Source organism: Pan troglodytes, chromosome 7 (assembly GCF_028858775.2).
Source record: "Pan troglodytes isolate AG18354 chromosome 7, NHGRI_mPanTro3-v2.0_pri, whole genome shotgun sequence".
Classification (NCBI taxonomy): Eukaryota; Metazoa; Chordata; class Mammalia; order Primates; family Hominidae; genus Pan; species Pan troglodytes.
This window is the reverse complement of record NC_072405.2, coordinates 8,720,105-8,737,573: the sequence shown is the minus strand read 5'-3', so window position 1 is coordinate 8,737,573 and position 17,469 is coordinate 8,720,105. Positions and strand designations below refer to the sequence as shown.

The following is a 17,469-nucleotide window of genomic DNA, read 5'->3' as shown; positions in this document are numbered from 1 at the left end:
CTCTCTCGGAGCTGAAATGGCAGTGGCAGGGCTGCATTCCCATCTGGAGGCTCCAGGGAGAAAACTTGCCTTGCACTTGCCATACTCCTGGGCTTGCAGCCCCTTCCCCAACTCCAAAGCAGCAATGGTGGGCTGAGTCCATATGCTGCCGCCCACCCCTGAACTCTTCTGCCTCCTCTTCTACTTTAAAAAACACTCGGGAATACACTGGACTCACCCACATGATCCAGGACAATCTCCCCTTCAGATCCTCTCCTTATTCACATCTGCAAAGCCCCCTTCACCTGGGAAGGCCACACTCACCTACTTCTGGGGGGTCCTGTGTGGACACTCTGAGGTCACCATGGCTGAGACTGTTGGTCTGCACCTCCCTGCTTTTTCTCTGTCTCTTTTTCCCTTTGATCATTTTGCTGGAGGTTTCCAATTTTTCTGTCTTTTCAAAATCAGTTCTGTCATTTGTCTCCATGGAATTACTATCTTCTACTTTATTAATTCTGGCCTTATTTTTATTTTCTCCCTTCAATATACTTTTGGTTTGTTCTACTATTCAATTTCTAAAGTTGTAGACCCAATAATTTTTAGCCATTCTTTTTTTTCTGTATTTTTTAGTTGACAAAATTATATATTCATTCAAATCTCCTTTTTGCGTATATCTATACATATATGTATATATTTTTTGAAATGGAGTTTTGCTCTTGTTGCCCAGGCTAGAGTGCAGTGGTGCGATCTCAGTTCACTGAACCTCTGCCTCCCGATTTCTAGTGATTCTCCTGCCTCAGCCTCCCACGTAGCTGGGATTACAGGCGCCCACCACCATGCCTAGCTAATTTTTGTATTTCTAATAGAGATGGGGTTTCACCATGTTGGCCAGGCTGGTCTCGAACTCCTGAACTCACGTGATCCACCTGCCTCGGCCTCCCAAAGTGTTGGGATTACAGGTGTGAGCCACCGCATCCAGCCCCTTTTTACATATAATTTTAATTTTTGTATATACATTTTTGTGAATATATATAGTATGTACAGCGTATATATTTTGTGTGGAGAGAGAGAATTTCTAGTTTTTAAAGGTTCAGAAAATCCATGGATACAAATATTACTGAGAATACTTAGGGGATAGGACATGAGGTAGCCTCCCCTTCAAAACCTTCCTTGTGCAGGTGAGTGAGAGACCGGGAGTTACAGGATTATCTGGGGGCAGGGATGCTGTTGAAATGAAAACCAAAACTCCCGAGTGTTCCTATACCAAATTAGTAGCTTCATGTGAAAATCAGCCCCAAGGAAAATCCAGGAGACAGCTGGGTCCACAGCCCTGGAGAAGCAGGAGCAGCAGCTGGGTCCACAGGCGAGGACAGGCAGAGCCTGGAGAAGCAGGCTCACTTCTCCCGCCCAGTGGTGGCCATGCCATGTCCCTCCTCCCATGTCTCCCAGCCGCACCTAAAACTAGTTCAGATGGGAATAAAACCCACCTCTGGAGTGTGTGTAAGTTATGCAAGGTGTGAATCAAACAAAGGAAACGCTGCTAGTGCATGGCCTTGGGCAGACACACAGGAGAACCGACAGGAAGGAAATTTACCAAGATATTAACACATAGTCTGTTTCCCTCTTTATTGTAATTTGTATTTCCAAAACTAATACTTATTACATTTATATACTGATTAAAACTATGACTGGATTTCTCTAATAGATAAGAAGTTTCAATATGTACAAGTCCATTTTATTCATGGCTGAATTAGCAAGAAATATATAAGAACCAGTTAGGCATATTTTGACACACCATGTCTTTTTAAATTAGCACTAACAGTAACCTATCAGCATAACTCGAAGAAACATTTACCCTTTGTAAAATGGCATCTTCCTCTTGTCAAGTGTTTAAAATGAATATAAATGGGCCTGCTGTCCCCAGTGTTTCTGAGCAAGTGATCTGCAAAAGCTTAAGACCTGAAACCTTGAAGCCTGTACCAAACTGTCCAAACAAGGCAGTGTTGATGAAGATGGACACCCCTGCTATTTTCTCATTCAGTCCAGAATAAGTAGGATGTAGTTACAGAAAAATCACGTCGGGCGCCGTGGCTCACACCTGTCATCCCAGCACTTTGGGAGGCCAAGGCAGGCACACCATGAGGTCAAGAGATCGAGACCAGCCTGACCAACATGGTGAAACCCCGTCTCTACTAAAAATACAAAAATTAGCTGGGCCTGGTGGCGTGTGCCTGTAGTCCCAGCTTCTTGGGAGGCTGAGGCAGGAGAATCACTTGAACCCAGGAGGCAGAGGTTGCAGTGAGCCAAGATCATGCCACTGCACTCCAGCCTGGTGACAGAGCGAGACTCTGTCTAAAAAAGATAAATAAATTAAAAAGTCATGCCAGAGAGCAGGAACACTTTGTAAAGGAAGTTACTGACAAACAGTAAAAATTCTAAAAATCACTATAGTAAATGAGTGAAGGTTAGCTGCTGCAAAGGGGAAAATATACATAGACCATAAATTAAGCTACACATCGTAGAAAAATAAATCATCACTCCGAAAGATCCCACCTCCACAGGGAGGCTTGAAAAGATGATATTACACCACAGCCCACAGATGAAAGTGTGAACTCAAAAGTATCTGAGACAGGTCTCCATCCATTTAGAAAGTTTATTTTGCCGTATTGGTTCACTTTCACACTGCTATAAAGAAATAGCCGAGACTGGGTAGTTTATAAAGGAAAATGGATGAACTGACTCACAGTTCCATATGGCAGGGGAGGCCTCAGGAAACTTACAATCATGGCGGAAGGCAAGAGGGAAGCAACCACCTTCTTCACAAGGCAGCAGGAGAGCGAGTGTGAGCAAGACTGGGGCAACTGCCCTTTATAAAACCATCAGATCGCTGGGCGAAGTGGTTCACGCCTGTAACCCCTGCACTTTGGGAGGCCAAGGCAGGTGGATCACCTGAGGTCAGATGTTCGAGACCAGCCTGGCCAACATGGTGAAAACCCATCTCTACTAAAAATACAAAAATTAACCAGGCGTGGTGGCAGGCACCTGTAATCCCAGCTACTCGGGAGGCTGAGGCAGGAGAATCGCTTGAACCCGGGAGGTGGAGGTTGCAGTGAGCCAAGATCACGCCACTGCACTCCAGCCTTGGCAACAAAACTCTGTCGCAAAAAAAAAAAAAAAAAAAAAATCAGATCTCGTGAGACTTATTCACTATCACGAGAACAGCATGAAAACCGCCCCCATGATCCAGTCACGGATCATGGCTCATGATCCAGTCATGAGCCAGCTGTGTCCCTGGGGACTGCAATTCAAGATGAGATTTGAGTGGGGACACAAGGCTAACCATAATATTTGCCAAGGTTAAGGATGAGCCCGTGACGCAGCCTCAGGAGGTCCTGACCACATGTGCCCAGGGTGGTCGGGGCACAGCTTGGTTTTATACATTTTAGGGAGACGTGAGACATCAATCAGTAGGTGTAAGATGCACATTGGTTTGGTCTGGAAAGATGGGACAACTCAAAGTGGGGGCTTCCAGGTCACAGGCAGATAAGAGACAAACAGTTGCATTCTTTTGAGTCTGGGATTAGCCCTTCTTTCACCAAATACACAATTTACATGTGAAAGGGGGGTAGAGGAACAGTCACTTTTGCCTTAGTCTGGCTTAGTGAATCTGCATTTTTTTCTTATTTTTTAGAGACAGGGCCTTGCTACATGGCCCAGGATGGTCTCAAACTGCTGGACTCAAGCAATCCTCCTGCCTCAGTTTCCTAAAGTGCTGGTATTACAGGTGTGAACAACTATGCCCAGCCTGCATCTGCAGTTTTAAATAAAATGGGAGGCAGGATGCCCTGAGGCAGTTCCCAGCTTGATTCTTCCCTTTGGCTTAGTGACTTGGGGTCTCGAGAGTTATTTTCCTTTCACAAGAGCCTGTGGTTCCACCGTAAGGACTGGAGTGGCTGATGCAGGGGGAGGAGTTTTGGGTGTGGCCACAGAGGCAGCTCCCAGCAAAGGCTGGCCACTGCATCCCCCTTCCTCACTCTGACTCCAGTCTTTCTGGCCATGAAACTTGACCTCTGTCATTTCAGGGGTTTCTTGTGGCCCCTCCACCCAGGCTAGCCCAGCTGAGCCCTCGAGGCTCCTCCTGCACCCTAGGCCTTGTTCCTGTCACTTCCAGAGCCTGTCTGGTCAGTCTGAAGGTCTCTGTGTTAATGTTAATGCCATCGGCTGTGCCTGACCCCAAAGGGAGAGGATACAATGAGGCGTATCAGACCCTCCCCTTCCCGTCCGGCCTGACTTGTTTTTCAGGTTTGTTTGGAATCCTCTTGGCCAAGAGTAGGGGTCCATTCAGTTGGATGGGGGGCTTTTGGTTTTTGGAATTTTATTTTTGGTTTAAAACGGATGCTCACATGGGAGCCTGGGCCCAGAGCGGCCCAGGAAAGCACGTTCCAATGCTCCCTGCAGTGATCTAATGCGCTCAGAAGGTGGGAATGACTGTTCTAGTTCCCAGAGCCCCTTTTGCAGGGGACAGATGCTGGTGTAGAGTCCATGGTGCATTCAAGTCATGTTTCCTGCCCATTCCATCCGAGTGCAGTAGCCTCAGTATCTCATGCTACTAAAGTAATTGTCCAATCACTGTCACCGCCTGAAGGCTGGATACAAAATTAAGAAATTAAAACTCCTGCCCACTGCACAGAAAAAACCAATTCACTGAAACCATGGTGTTGCAATAAAGAAAGTTTAACTGACACGAGGCCAGCCACGCCACGTGGGAGATGGAGTTATTCCTTTCATGTGCGTCCATGTGAAGAGACCACCAAACAGGCTTTGTGTGAGCAAAATGGCTGTTTATTTCACCTGGGTGCAGGCGGGCTGAGTTCGAAAAGAGAGTCAGCGAAGGGAGATAAGGGTGGGACCATTTTATAGGATTTGCGTAGGTAAAGGAAAATTACAGACAAAGGGGGTTTGTTCTCTGGCGGGCAGGAGTGGGGGTCTCAAGGTGCTCAGTGGGGGTGCTTTTTGAGCCAGGATGAGCCAGGAAAAGGACTTTCACAAGGTAATGTCATCACTTAAGGCAAGGACCAGCCATTTACACTTCTTTTGTGGTGGAATGTCATCAGTTAAGGTGGGGCAGGGCATATTCACTTCTTTTGTGATTCTTCAGTTACTTCAGGCCATCTGGGCATATACGTGCAAGTCACAGGGAATGCGATGGCTTGGCTTGGGCTCAGAGGCCTGACAATTACTTAAATCAATTTCCCCAAAAATTTGGAGGCTAGTGTATTTCAAGGGTAGTTTAGCAGGCCAGGGAGTCCGCTTCTGAGTGGGGCCACAGGATCAGTCGGACATCAGAAATGCAAAAACTTGAAAGGACATCTCAAATGGCCAATCTTAGGTTCTACAATAGTGATGTTTATCTGCAGAAGCTGCAAATCTTGTGACCTCCGGAGTAATGGCTGGTCATCGTTTACATCTATATTTTAGCAGAATCCAGGCTCCTCTCATCCTCCTAACCTACTGGCCTTTCATTAGCTTTACACAGGCAGTTCAGTTTGGGAGAAGGGCTATTATCGTTTAAACTATAAATATCTTCCAAAGTTAGTTTGGCCCAGGCCTAGGAGTGATGAAAGACAGTTTGGAGGTCAAAGGCAGGATGGGGGTTGGTTAGATCAGGTATCTTTCAACGTCATAGTTTTCTCACTGCTGTAATTTCTGAAAGGTGGTTTCATCACTTCCAAGAGGGTAGAAGACATGTCCTACTCTGGCGGCAATTCCTGCGGGTGGCTGAAGGACTGAATCTGCACAGAGCGGCTGTCAGAGGCCAGTGCGTTCTCTGCTCCCTGTGTTCCTATCACCCAACTCTCCTGTAAGCCAGGCAATAAGAGACGGGAGAAAAACATCCTCATGCAAAGCAGCCGGACCCAAAATGAAGAAATGAAAAGATCAGTGGATCGTTAAGACCCGAAGTCAAATTTTAAACATACCCCTGACTTTGTGGTTTTAAACTTGCCTGTTTGAGACATGTAAATACTCACTGATTTATAAAAACACCAGTCATCAGGCGTGCCAGTTTGATTCCAGAGAAAACAGTAGAGGGTGCCTTATCAGGAAGAACAAATGGCTGCCCTTATCTAGACGCTTTCACTTACTGCATGGTTCAGCACACGGCATTTTTATGATATGCAGAAACCATCTTCATAAAAAGTAATTTTCCACTTGCCCAATTAAATAACTGTCAAAGCGTATTTCCAAGGAAATTACACTGCATTGTTCTTAACTTTGCTTAGTTGTTAAAAAAAGTTGACATTTTATTGTGAAATAAAACATATATGCAGGAGAATTCACAAATCACACATTTAGTAAATGATTATAAAGCAAATAGCTATGTAACCAGATCACAAGCAGAGCCCTGCTAGCACCCCAGAACCCCCACGGATCCCATCCTAACCACAGCCCCATTCCCTCATTGGGAAATGTGTTTGGTTTTATTTGCAAGCCAACCCATAACCTCACCTCATGTTCCAAGAAAGTCCCACAGCGATGTGAGGCCAATCTGTTCAGCTATTTTTATAGGGAATTCTTTACCGCCTAAATCCAAAATACTTCCAAAATACTTCCCACTTCTGGGAGCCTGGAACTCACTCCCATGCTCTTGGCCTCATCCAGGCAGGAGCTTTCTCGCAAACCTGTCGCTCCAGGTCCTAAGAAACCAGATTTTATTAAAAGATTGGGTTTAGGACAATTAGGTAACTGATTAGTCTATCACAGTTGTCTGTGACAAGAACATAAATATTAGAGTTGAGACGTCAATTTTGTGAATAAAACCAAGCAGAAACCCTAACAAAGGCAAGAAGGGGTTTGTTTAGATCAGATGCAAGGGCTTCTGGTCCAACAGGCAGACAGAGCCCTCATGTCCATCCATTTCCTGCTGAAACCTGGCTAAAAATATTTAAGTGTTGAAAGTAGAGAAAGAAGATAGAAGGCATGGCCGGGTGTAGTGGCTCACGCCTGTAATCCCAGCTCTTTGGGAGGCCGAGACAAAAGGATTGTTCAAGGCCAGGAATTCAAGGCCAGCCTGGGCAACATGGTGAGACCCTGTCGAAGAAGAAGAAGAAGAAGGAGGAGGAGGAGGAGGGGGAAGAAGAGGAAGAGGAAGAGGAAGAGGAAGAGGAAGAAGAAGAAGAAGAAGAAGAAGAAGAAGAAGAAGAAGAATTGGAGGAGGAGGGGGGGGAGGAGGGGGAGGAGGAGGAGGGGGAGGAGGAGGAGGGGGAGGAGGAGGGGGGGAGGAGGAGGGGAGGAGGAGGGGAGGAGGAGGAGGGGGAGGAGGGGGAGGGGGAGGAGGGGGAGGAGGGGGAGGGGGAGGAGGGGGAGGAGGAGGAGGGGGAGGATGGGGAGGATGGGGAGGGGGAGGAGGAGGAGGAGAAGAAGAAGAAGGAGGAGGAGGAGGAGGAATACAATGCTCCAGGGCCAAGACAGTGAAAGGCAGAGGGTCATGGCAAAGTCTGAGGGCTGGAGGCAGATGGACAGATGATGGATGAATGGACACCGGTGAGGCCAACCAGAGGAGGCTACCGGAGCTACAGGGAGAGCCTGGGGAGGCTCAGGCATCTCTGAAAGGGGGCATCAGGCGAGGCTGAAAGCAGGAGGCACAGGATCACGCACAGGATCACCAGGTCCTGCTCCACACCCAGGAGGGCAGGCGGCAGCCCCGGCCCAGCTGGGAGGGCCCAGGAGGAATCGGCCAGAAGACACTGTCATGGAGATCCTGAGGCAGGAATGGGAAGCAGGAGGAGTGAAAGAACAGTGGCCTTTGCCTACTTGGATCCAAGAGTTGTGGCAGTCGAATGACAGATCCTACCGCACCGCACCTCAGGGGACAGCATGACAGATCCTTCCGCCTCGCACCCCAGGGGACAGAATGACAGATCCTTCTGCCTCGCACCCCAGGGGACAGAATGAAAGGTCCTTCCGCCCCACACCCCAGGGGACAGAATGACAGGTCCTTTCACACCACACCCCAGGGGACAGCATGACAGATCCTTCCGCCCCGCACCCCAGGGGACAGAATGACAGGTCCTTCCACCCCACACCCCAGGGGACAGCATGACAGGTCCTTCCGTCCCGCACCCCAGGGAACAGAATGAAAGGTCCTTCCGCCCCGCACCCCAGGGGACAGAATGAAAGGTCCTTCCGCCCCACACCCCAGGGGACAGCATGACAGATCCTTCCGCCCCGCACCCCAGGAGACAGAATGACAGATGCTTCCGCCCCGCACCCCAGGGGACAGAAGGACAGATCCTTCCGCCCCACACCCCAGGAGACAGAATGACAGATGCTTCCGCCCCGCACCCCAGGGGACAGAATGACAGATCATTCTGCGGCACACCCCAGGGGACAGAATGACAGATCCACCCCGCACCCCAGGGGACAGAATGACAGATCCTTCCGCCCCACACCCCAGGGGACAGAATGACAGATCATTCTGCGGCACACCCCAGGGGACAGAATGACAGATCCACCCCGCACCCCAGGGGACAGAATGACAGATCCTTCCGCCCCACACCCCAGGGGACAGAATGACAGATCCTTCCGCCTCGCACCCCAGGGGACAGAATGACAGATCCTTCCGCACCAAACCCCAGGGGACAGAATGACAGATCCTTCCGCCCCACACCCCAGGGGACAGAATGACAGATCCTTCCGCACCGCACCCCAGGGGACAGAATGACAGATCCTTCCGCCCCGCACCCCAGGGGACAGAATGACAGATCCTTCCGCACCACACCCCAGGGGACAGAATGACAGATCCTTCCGCTCCGCACACCCCAGGGGACAGAATGACAGATCCTTCCGCACCAAACCCCAGGGGACAGAATGACAGATCCTTACGCCCCACACCCCAGGGGACAGAATGACAGATCCTTCCGCCCCACATCCCAGGGACCCCAGAATTCCTTTCAGGGAAACACACCCATGAGAAAAATCTGCGTGATTCAAGAGTTCCTCAGTATGAGACCCACGCGCCTCCCTGGTTATCCCAGGTCCCACAGGCAAACCTCCGTATGACACACACACACACACACACACACACACACACACCCGGGGTTCCACATCCCTTCTCAGTGCCTCATGCTGAGAAATAAATAGTCGAAGACCACCAGACACAAGGAAGCCTTCGACACGGAGAAAGAGGCAAAACCAAATTGTGTGGTCAGAGGAGACAGTGAATGGGGCAGAAGAAAACTTCAACAGAGAAAAGCGATTGTTGAAATGCTCCGGGGTTTCTGTCTCCCACCAGTGGAATTGCTGTGACACTCGGTGTGTGTCAGTGTGTGCAGAGGCATCTCCTGTTTCTAGTGGAGACTCTGGGATCAAATTAGCGATGGGTACACGAACACTCATCCAACCACTACAGGAGGAGGAAAGGGCGCAGGGCTTTATTATGAACAGGCTAGGTCAACAGGACGGGCCTCGGGATGGGAAGTGGGTTTGAAGAGAAAGAGGAATCAAGAAAAATCCCAAGAGTTTTGACTGCAACACCTGGAAGGAGAGCAGCCCCCTGTACCGAGAAGGAGGTAACAGGAAGAAGAGCACCTTGTGGGGGAAAGCAAAGCCCTGGTGTGGGTGGCCTGAGGCTGTAGAAAGTGTGTGATGCCCCAGGTAAGGTGTCAGCTGACCCAGTATTCAGGTCTGGGCTGGAGGTGAGATTTGGGGAGCTTCTTGGGTATGGATGTGATTTACAGGTGACTTTGCCTGGGAAGATCCTACAGATGGAGAAGAAAGGCAGGAGGAAGTTAGGATGATGGGAGGGGGCTCCAGGATCCCTCCCAAATAAAGCCCTTCTGGAGGAAGGGTTGGTGGAGCAAGTGCTGGCCGCCGGTGCCCTGGCAGGGGTGACTGTGGGGGGCAAAGGGCACTGTGGTGGGCCTTGGGCCTAAGAGACAACAGGAAAGAGGAGGTGGGGCTGGCGTGTGTAGGAAGTCCTTCTAGGTGGTTTCTCTAGAAAGAGGAGAAGAGGTAGCTGCTGGAGGGGGTGAGATCCAGGGGTCTTTTCATGGCAGCAGCTCTCAGCATGGCGTAGATGGACCAGTACCCCTGAGTGTAAAGGGGCGACGGTCCCGGGTGGAAGGGGCTTTGGACAGGCACGGGAGGGTAGACGGTGCAGAGCCTCAATGCTGGTGGGCGGGGTCAATGTGATGGTAAGCCTACTGGGACATTCTCTCAGGAGTTCTCCATAAAACCTAGTGGACAGTGAAAAAGAGGGGAGAGAGAGAGAAAGAGAGAGACAGCAGTGGGAGTCCAGGCAGATGTGAGTTTGTGACCCAGGGAGGAAGCCTGGCAGAAGGGGCCCCTCTCCTCCAGATCTGGGGATCTGGGACCTAGGAGTGTCTTGGGATCTGTAATGACTGGGAAACATCTAGGGCAGTTTCCACGGCAGCCCCAGCGCGCCAACACCTGGTCCAAGAGGACAGAGAGATTTACTGAGTCCAGACTCCAAACAGAACTACACAAATGGGAAGGTGTGGAGGGGGACGTGGGTCCTGATTTGCAAACTGGGGCCTCCAGCCTTGGATGGAGGAAGTTAGGAAGGAAGGAAACAAGGAGAATTCAGGGACAGCTGGAGAAAAAGGCCTGGAGTTCCTACCGGTCTATGGCAAAAGCAGCAATCTTGTGAGTGGGAGCATCATCCGGAGCTGGGTGGGTGGGAGGACTATCGGGGAGGCTCGGGGCTGGGCAGGAGATGGCCCCGCCCTCCTTCCCCTCCCCTCTTCTGCAAAGCAGGCAGGTCTGCTCGTCCAGTCCTCAGGGGATGCTTAACCTCACTGCACTTTCGGCTATTTGTTTTTTAAGAGTTTGACTGTAACTCCCTGCCCCCAGATGCTGGCGGTAGGGCTGGAGCTAATGGAGTGGTTAGCCCAGACTCTTTCCTTCCCAACCCCAGTTCTGGCGAAGACCTGACCTGGGATCCTCCGACCAGTGTCTTATACCCCAGGGGGAACACACCCACTCCAAAGAGCTAACACCCAAGGACTGCAACCCCTGAACAAGAAACGAGTTGAGCTGAGGATACTGTTTAAAGTTCATTTATTTATTTATTTTATTTACCCAAGGACTGCAACCCCTGAACAAGAACAAGTTGAGCTGAGGATACTGTTTAAAGTTTATTTATTTATTTATTTATTTTATTTTTATTTTTTGAGACAAATCTTGCTCTGTCGCCCAGGCTGGAGTGCAGTGGCGTGATCTCGGCTCACTGCAACCTCCGCCTCCTCGGTTCAAGCGATTCTCCTGCCTCATCGTCCTGAGTAGCTGAGATTACAGGCCCGCGCCACCACACCTGGCTAAGTTTTGTGTTTTTATTACAGACAGAGTTTCACCATATTGGCCCGGCTGGTCTCGAACTCCTGACCTCAGGTGATCCGCCCACCTCAGCCTCCCCTGTTCAAAGTTTTAAAACAGATGCACCAAGAATTTATACAAATAAACATATTCAAAGAGATAAAGGCAGACACCAGAGACATAAAGCAGGGAAGAAGGAATGTCTAGCATCCAATGGAATAATTGAAATAAGGAACATGATGAGGCCAAATGCAGCCAAAGCCAGATGAGCAGGCTAGAGGCAACTCACCCCAAAGGCAATAGGAAAAGAGAGAATGTATGAAAGAATGGTTAAAGGTGAGTAAGGTAATTAAAGAAGTGGAAATGTACAGATAATGGAGTTCCAGGAACAGAGAAAAATAAAAATGGAGAAAAAAATATTCGAAGGTAAAATGAGAAAAATTAAAGATGAAAGCTCTCAAGTTGAAAGGGCTTAGAGAGTGTCAAATAGGATGGATGGGAAACTTACCCATAACTGACAGTGAAACTCAAGAATATCAAAGAAAATTCCAAAAGTTTCTATGAAGAAGAGCAGATCACTGACAAAAGAGTAAGTTTCATTTCAGAGTTTCCAGAGGCCACAATGGGTGCCAGAAGACACTGGAGTAATATTTTTAAAGCCCTCAAGGAAAATAATTTGACATAGAAGCCAGGTGCAGTGGCTCACACCTGTAATCCCAGCACTTTGGGAGGCCGAGGCAGGTGGATCATGAGGTCAGGAGATGGAGATCATCCTGGACAACATGGTGAAACACTGTCTCTACTAAAAATACAAAAATTAGCTGGGCATGGCAGCGCATGCCTGTAATTCCAGCTACTAGACAGGCTGAGGCAGGAGAATCCCTTGAACCAGGGAGTTGGAGGTTGCAGTGAGCTGAGCCAAGATCATGCCACTGCACTCCAGCCTGGGAGACAGAGCAAGAATCTGTCTAAAAAACAAATAAATAAATAAATAAATAAAATAAAATAAAACATTTAAAAAAGGAATTTGACATAGAATTTTATAGCCAGCTCAACTGTCACTGAAGTATAAGCACATACCAAATTATCTTCCAATATAAAAGGCCTCGGGAAGATCCACTTTTCCAAAACTCACTTTGAAAACGTTCTTCAAGGAAATTAGAAGATAAATAAATCCAGGAGGATGTTGATAGGAACTATGGGTATAAAAAGCTTTAGATCAAATAGATTTTAGTAGTCTATTGTTATCTAAAAAAGCCAGGAGCAGCCAGGTGCGGTGGCTCACGCCTGTAATCTCAGCACTTTGGGAGGTCGAGGCGAGCGGATCACAAGGTCAGGAGATCGAGACCATCCTGGCTAACACGGTGAAACTCCAACTCAACTAAAAATACAAACAATTAGCTGGGCGGGGTGGCGGGCGCCTGTAGTCTCAGCTACTCGGGAGGTTGAGGCAGGAGAATGGCGTGAACCCGGGAGGCAGAGCTTGCAGTGAGCCGAGATCGCGCCACTGCACTCCAGCCTGGGCAACAGAGCGAGACTCCGTCTCAAAAAAAAAAAAAAAAAAAAAAAAAGGCCAGGACCAAAGTGAGGAGAGAAGATGAAGTACATTTACAAGAATGCAAAAGTAAATGTTTAAACAGAATCAACATGGGAGTCCAAAGATTTAATATTAATCTGCTCAGGAAATCAGTACGATTAGCTATGTATTGATGTGGATCTTAAACTAAAGGTAACCACCATTAAAATCGATAGGAGAAACTTAGGGAAAAAGAAAGGAATGTAAAAGCCAATTATGAATGAAGGAGGCAGAAATAAAGTCCTGCTGCAACCAGACACAATCAACTTAATGAGCTAAAACACCAATACGAAGCTTGGATTTATAAAGAAAGAATCAACAGTTTTCCAAGAGAAGCATACTTAAAAGTAAAGGATACTAAAAAGTTTAAAATAAATAGAAAAAGAAGTACTAGGCAAATTGGAATCAATATAAAACTAGATAGTAGCCCTGCTATCTGCCAAGTCCAAAGCAATCAGCGAACAGCATGCTGTTACACACCTGAAAGAGGAAACAGATGAACAAGATGCAACCATCATGATCACATGTGTACTTAAGCATGTTTCTTTAAAAAAGCAAAAACTGACCGGGTGCAGCGGCTCATGTCTGTAATCCCAGCATTTTGGGAGGCCGAGGCGGGCGGATCTCCTGAGGTCAAGGGTTTTCGAGACCAGCCTGGCCAACATGGCGAAACCTCATCTCTACTAAAAATACAAAAACTAGCTGGGCATGGTGGCGCATGCCTGTAATCTCAGCTACTCGGGAGGATGACGCAGGAGAATCACTTGAACCCGAGAGGCAGAAGTTGCAGTGAGCCGAGATCACGCAACTGCACTCCAGCCTGGTGACAGAGGAGACTCCGTCTCAAAAAAAAAAAGCAAAAACTGACACAACTCTACAGAGAAAAACATAAGTTGGCAATTATATTAGATATTTCTTAAAACATAAAATAGCAGACATCAAAGATTTGAAACATACAAATTCCAAATTATTATATTTACATAGAACTCTGCATCCGATGGAGACTATACTTTTAAAAATGCATAGAATGTTTACACAATTTGATCATATATCATGAAAAATGTATTTAGCAAGAAAGAAACACAATAAACTCTAAAGCAATAAAGTGTGTTCTAATGTAATAGCATAATAAATTTTGAAATAAATAACAAAAGGATAGAAGTTTTAAAACACCACATTTTTGGAAAGGAAATGACATTACTAAATATCCCTTGGGTTTAAAAGTAAATCGGGGGGAGGAGCCAAGATGGCCGAATAGGAACAGCTCCGGTCTACAGCTCCCAGCGTGAGCGACGCAAAAGACGGTGATTTCTGCATTTCCATCTGAGGTACCGGGTTCATCTCACTAGGGAGTGCCAGACAGTGGGAGCAGGCCAGTGGGTGCGCGCACCCTGCGCGAGCCAAAGCAGGGCGAGGCATTGCCTCACCTGGGAAGCGCAAGGGGTCAGGGAGTTCCCTTTCCGAGTCAAAGAAAGGGGTGACGGACGCACCTGGAAAATCGGGTCACTCCCACCCGAATATTGCGCTTTTCAGACCGGCTTAAAAAACGGCGCACCACGAGACTATATCCCACACCTGGCTCGGAGGGTCCTACGCCCACGGAATCTCGCTGATTGCTAGCACAGCAGCCTGAGATCAAACTGCAAGGCGGCAGCGAGGCTGGGGGAGGGGTGCCCGCCATTGCCCAGGCTTGCTTAGGTAAACAAAGCAGCCAGGAAGCTGGAACTGGGTGGAGCCCACCACAGCTCAAGGAGGCCTGCCTGCCTCTGTAGGCTCCACCTCTGGGGGCAGGGCACAGACAAACAAAAAGACAGCAGTAACCTCTGCAGACTTAAATGTCCCTGTCTGACAGCTTTGAAGAGAGCAGTGGTTCTCCCAGCACGCAGCTGGAGATCTGAGAACGGGCAGACTGCCTCCTCAAGTGGGTCCCTGACCCCTGACCCCCGAGCAGCCTAACTGGGAGGCACCACCCAGCAGGGGCACACTGACACCTCACACGGCAGGGTATTCCAACAGACCTGCAGCTGAGGGTCCTGTCTGTTAGAAGGAAAACTAACAAACAGAAAGGACATCCACACCGAAAACCCATCTGTACATCACCATCATCAAAGACCAAAAGTAGATAAAACCACAAAGATGGGGAAAAAACAGAACAGAAAAACAGGAAACTCTAAAATGCAGAGCGCCTCTCCTCCTCCAAAGGAACGCAGTTCCTCACCAGCAACGGAACAAAGCTGGATGGAGAATGATTTTGACGAGCTGAGAGAAGAAGGCTTCAGACGATCAAACTACTCTGAGCTACGGGAGGACATTCAAACCAAAGGCAAAGAAGTTGAAAACTTTGAAAAAAATTTAGAAGAATGTATAACTAGAATAACCAATACAGAGAAGTGCTTAAAGGAGCTGATGGAGCTGAAAACCAAGGCTCGAGAACTACGTGAAGAATGCAGAAGCCTCAGGAGCCGATGCGATCAACTGGAAGAAAGGGTATCAGCAACGGAAGATGAAATGAATGAAACGAAGCGAGAAGGGAAGTCTAGAGAAAAAAGAATAAAAAGAAATGAGCAAAGCCTCCAAGAAATATGGGACTATGTGAAAAGACCAAATCTACGTCTGATTGGTGTACCTGAAAGTGATGGGGAGAATGAAACCAAGTTGGAAAACACTCTGCAGGATATTATCCAGGAGAACTTCCCCAATCTAGCAAGGCAGGCCAACGTTCAGATTCAGGAAATACAGAGAACGCCACAAAGATACTCCTCGAGAAGAGCAACTCCAAGACACATAATTGTCAGATTCACCAAAGTTGAAATGAAGGAAAAAATGTTAAGGGCAGCCAGACAGAAAGGTCGGGTTACCCTCAAAGGGAAGCCCATCAGACTAACAGCGGATCTCTCGGCAGAAACCCTACAAGCCAGAAGAGAGTGGGGGCCAATATTCAACATTCTTAAAGAAAAGAATTTTGGCTGGAATTTCATATCCAGCCAAACTAAGCTTCATAAGTGAAGGAGAAATAAAATACTTTACAGACAAGCAAATGCTGACCGATTTTGTCACCACCAGGCCTGCCCTAAAAGAGCTCCTGAAGGAAGCGCTAAACATGGAAAGGAACAACCGGTACCAGCCGCTGCAAAATCATGCCAAAATGTAAAGACCATCAAGACTAGGAAGAAACTGCATCAACTAACGAGCAAAATCACCAGCTAACATCATAATGACAGGATCAAATTCACACATAACAATATTAACTTTAAATGTAAATGGACTAAATTTTCCAATTAAAAGACACAGACTGGCAAGTTGGATAAAGAGTCAAGACCCATCAGTGTGCTGTATTCAGGAAACCCATCTCACGTGCAGAGACACACATAGGCTCAAAATAAAAGGATGGAGGAAGATCTACCAAGCAAATGGAAAACAAAACAAGGCAGGGGTTGCAATCCTAGTCTCTGATAAAACAGACTTTAAACCAACAAAGATCAAAAGAGACAAAGAAGGCCATTACATAATGGTAAAGGGATCAATTCAACAAGAGGAGCTAACTATCCTAAATATTTATGCACCCAATACAGGAGCACCCAGATTCATAAAGCAAGTCCTGAGTGACCTACAAAGAGACTTAGACTCCCACACATTAATAATGGGAGACTTTAACACCCCACTGTCAACATTAGACAGATCAACGAGACAGAAAGTCAACAAGGATACCCAGGAATTGAACTCAGCTCTGCACCAAGCAGACCTAATAGACATCTACAGAACTCTCCACCCCAAATCAACAGAATATACATTTTTTTCAGCACCACACCACACCTATTCCAAAATTGACCACATAGTTGGAAGTAAAGCTCTCCTCAGCAAATGTAAAAGAACAGAAATTATAACAAACTATCTCTCAGACCACAGTGCAATCAAACTAGAACTCAGGATTAAGAATCTCACTCAAAGCCGCTCAACTACATGGAAACTGAACAACCTGCTCCTGAATGACTGCTGGGTACATAACGAAATGAAGGCAGAAATAAAGATGTTCTTTGAAACCAACGAGAACAAAGACACAACATACCAGAATCTCTGGGACGCATTCAAAGCAGTGTGCAGAGGGAAATTTATAGCACTAAATGCCCACAAGAGAAAGCAGGAAAGATCCAAAATTGACACCCTAACATCACAATTAAAAGAACTAGAAAAGCAAGAGCAAACACATTCAAAAGCTAGCAGAAGGCAAGAAATAACTAAAATCAGAGCAGAACTGAAGGAAATAGAGACACAAAAAACCCTTCAAAAAATTAATGAATCCAGGAGCTGGTTTTTTGAAAGGATCAACAAAATTGATAGACCGCTAGCAAGACTAATAAAGAAAAAAAGAGAGAAGAATCAAATAGACGCAATAAAAAATGATAAAGGGGATATCACCACCGATCCCACAGAAATACAAACTACCATCAGAGAATACTACAAACACCTCTACGCAAATAAACTAGAAAATCTAGAAGAAATGGATACATTCCTCGACACATACACTCTCCCAAGACTAAACCAGGAAGAAGTTGAATCTCTGAATAGACCAATAACAGGAG

At 47.3% G+C, this 17,469-nt stretch overlaps 1 long non-coding RNA gene across 1 annotated transcript; it reads left to right on the top strand.

Annotated features, from left to right (window-relative positions):
- Positions 1–3,067: 3,067 nt before the first annotated feature.
- Positions 3,068–6,033, top strand: LOC134810644 (uncharacterized). The gene is made up of 2 exons (XR_010159153.1): positions 3,068–3,763; positions 5,693–6,033. It is a non-coding gene; the product is annotated as an uncharacterized LOC134810644 (long non-coding RNA).
- Positions 6,034–17,469: the final 11,436 nt, after the last annotated feature.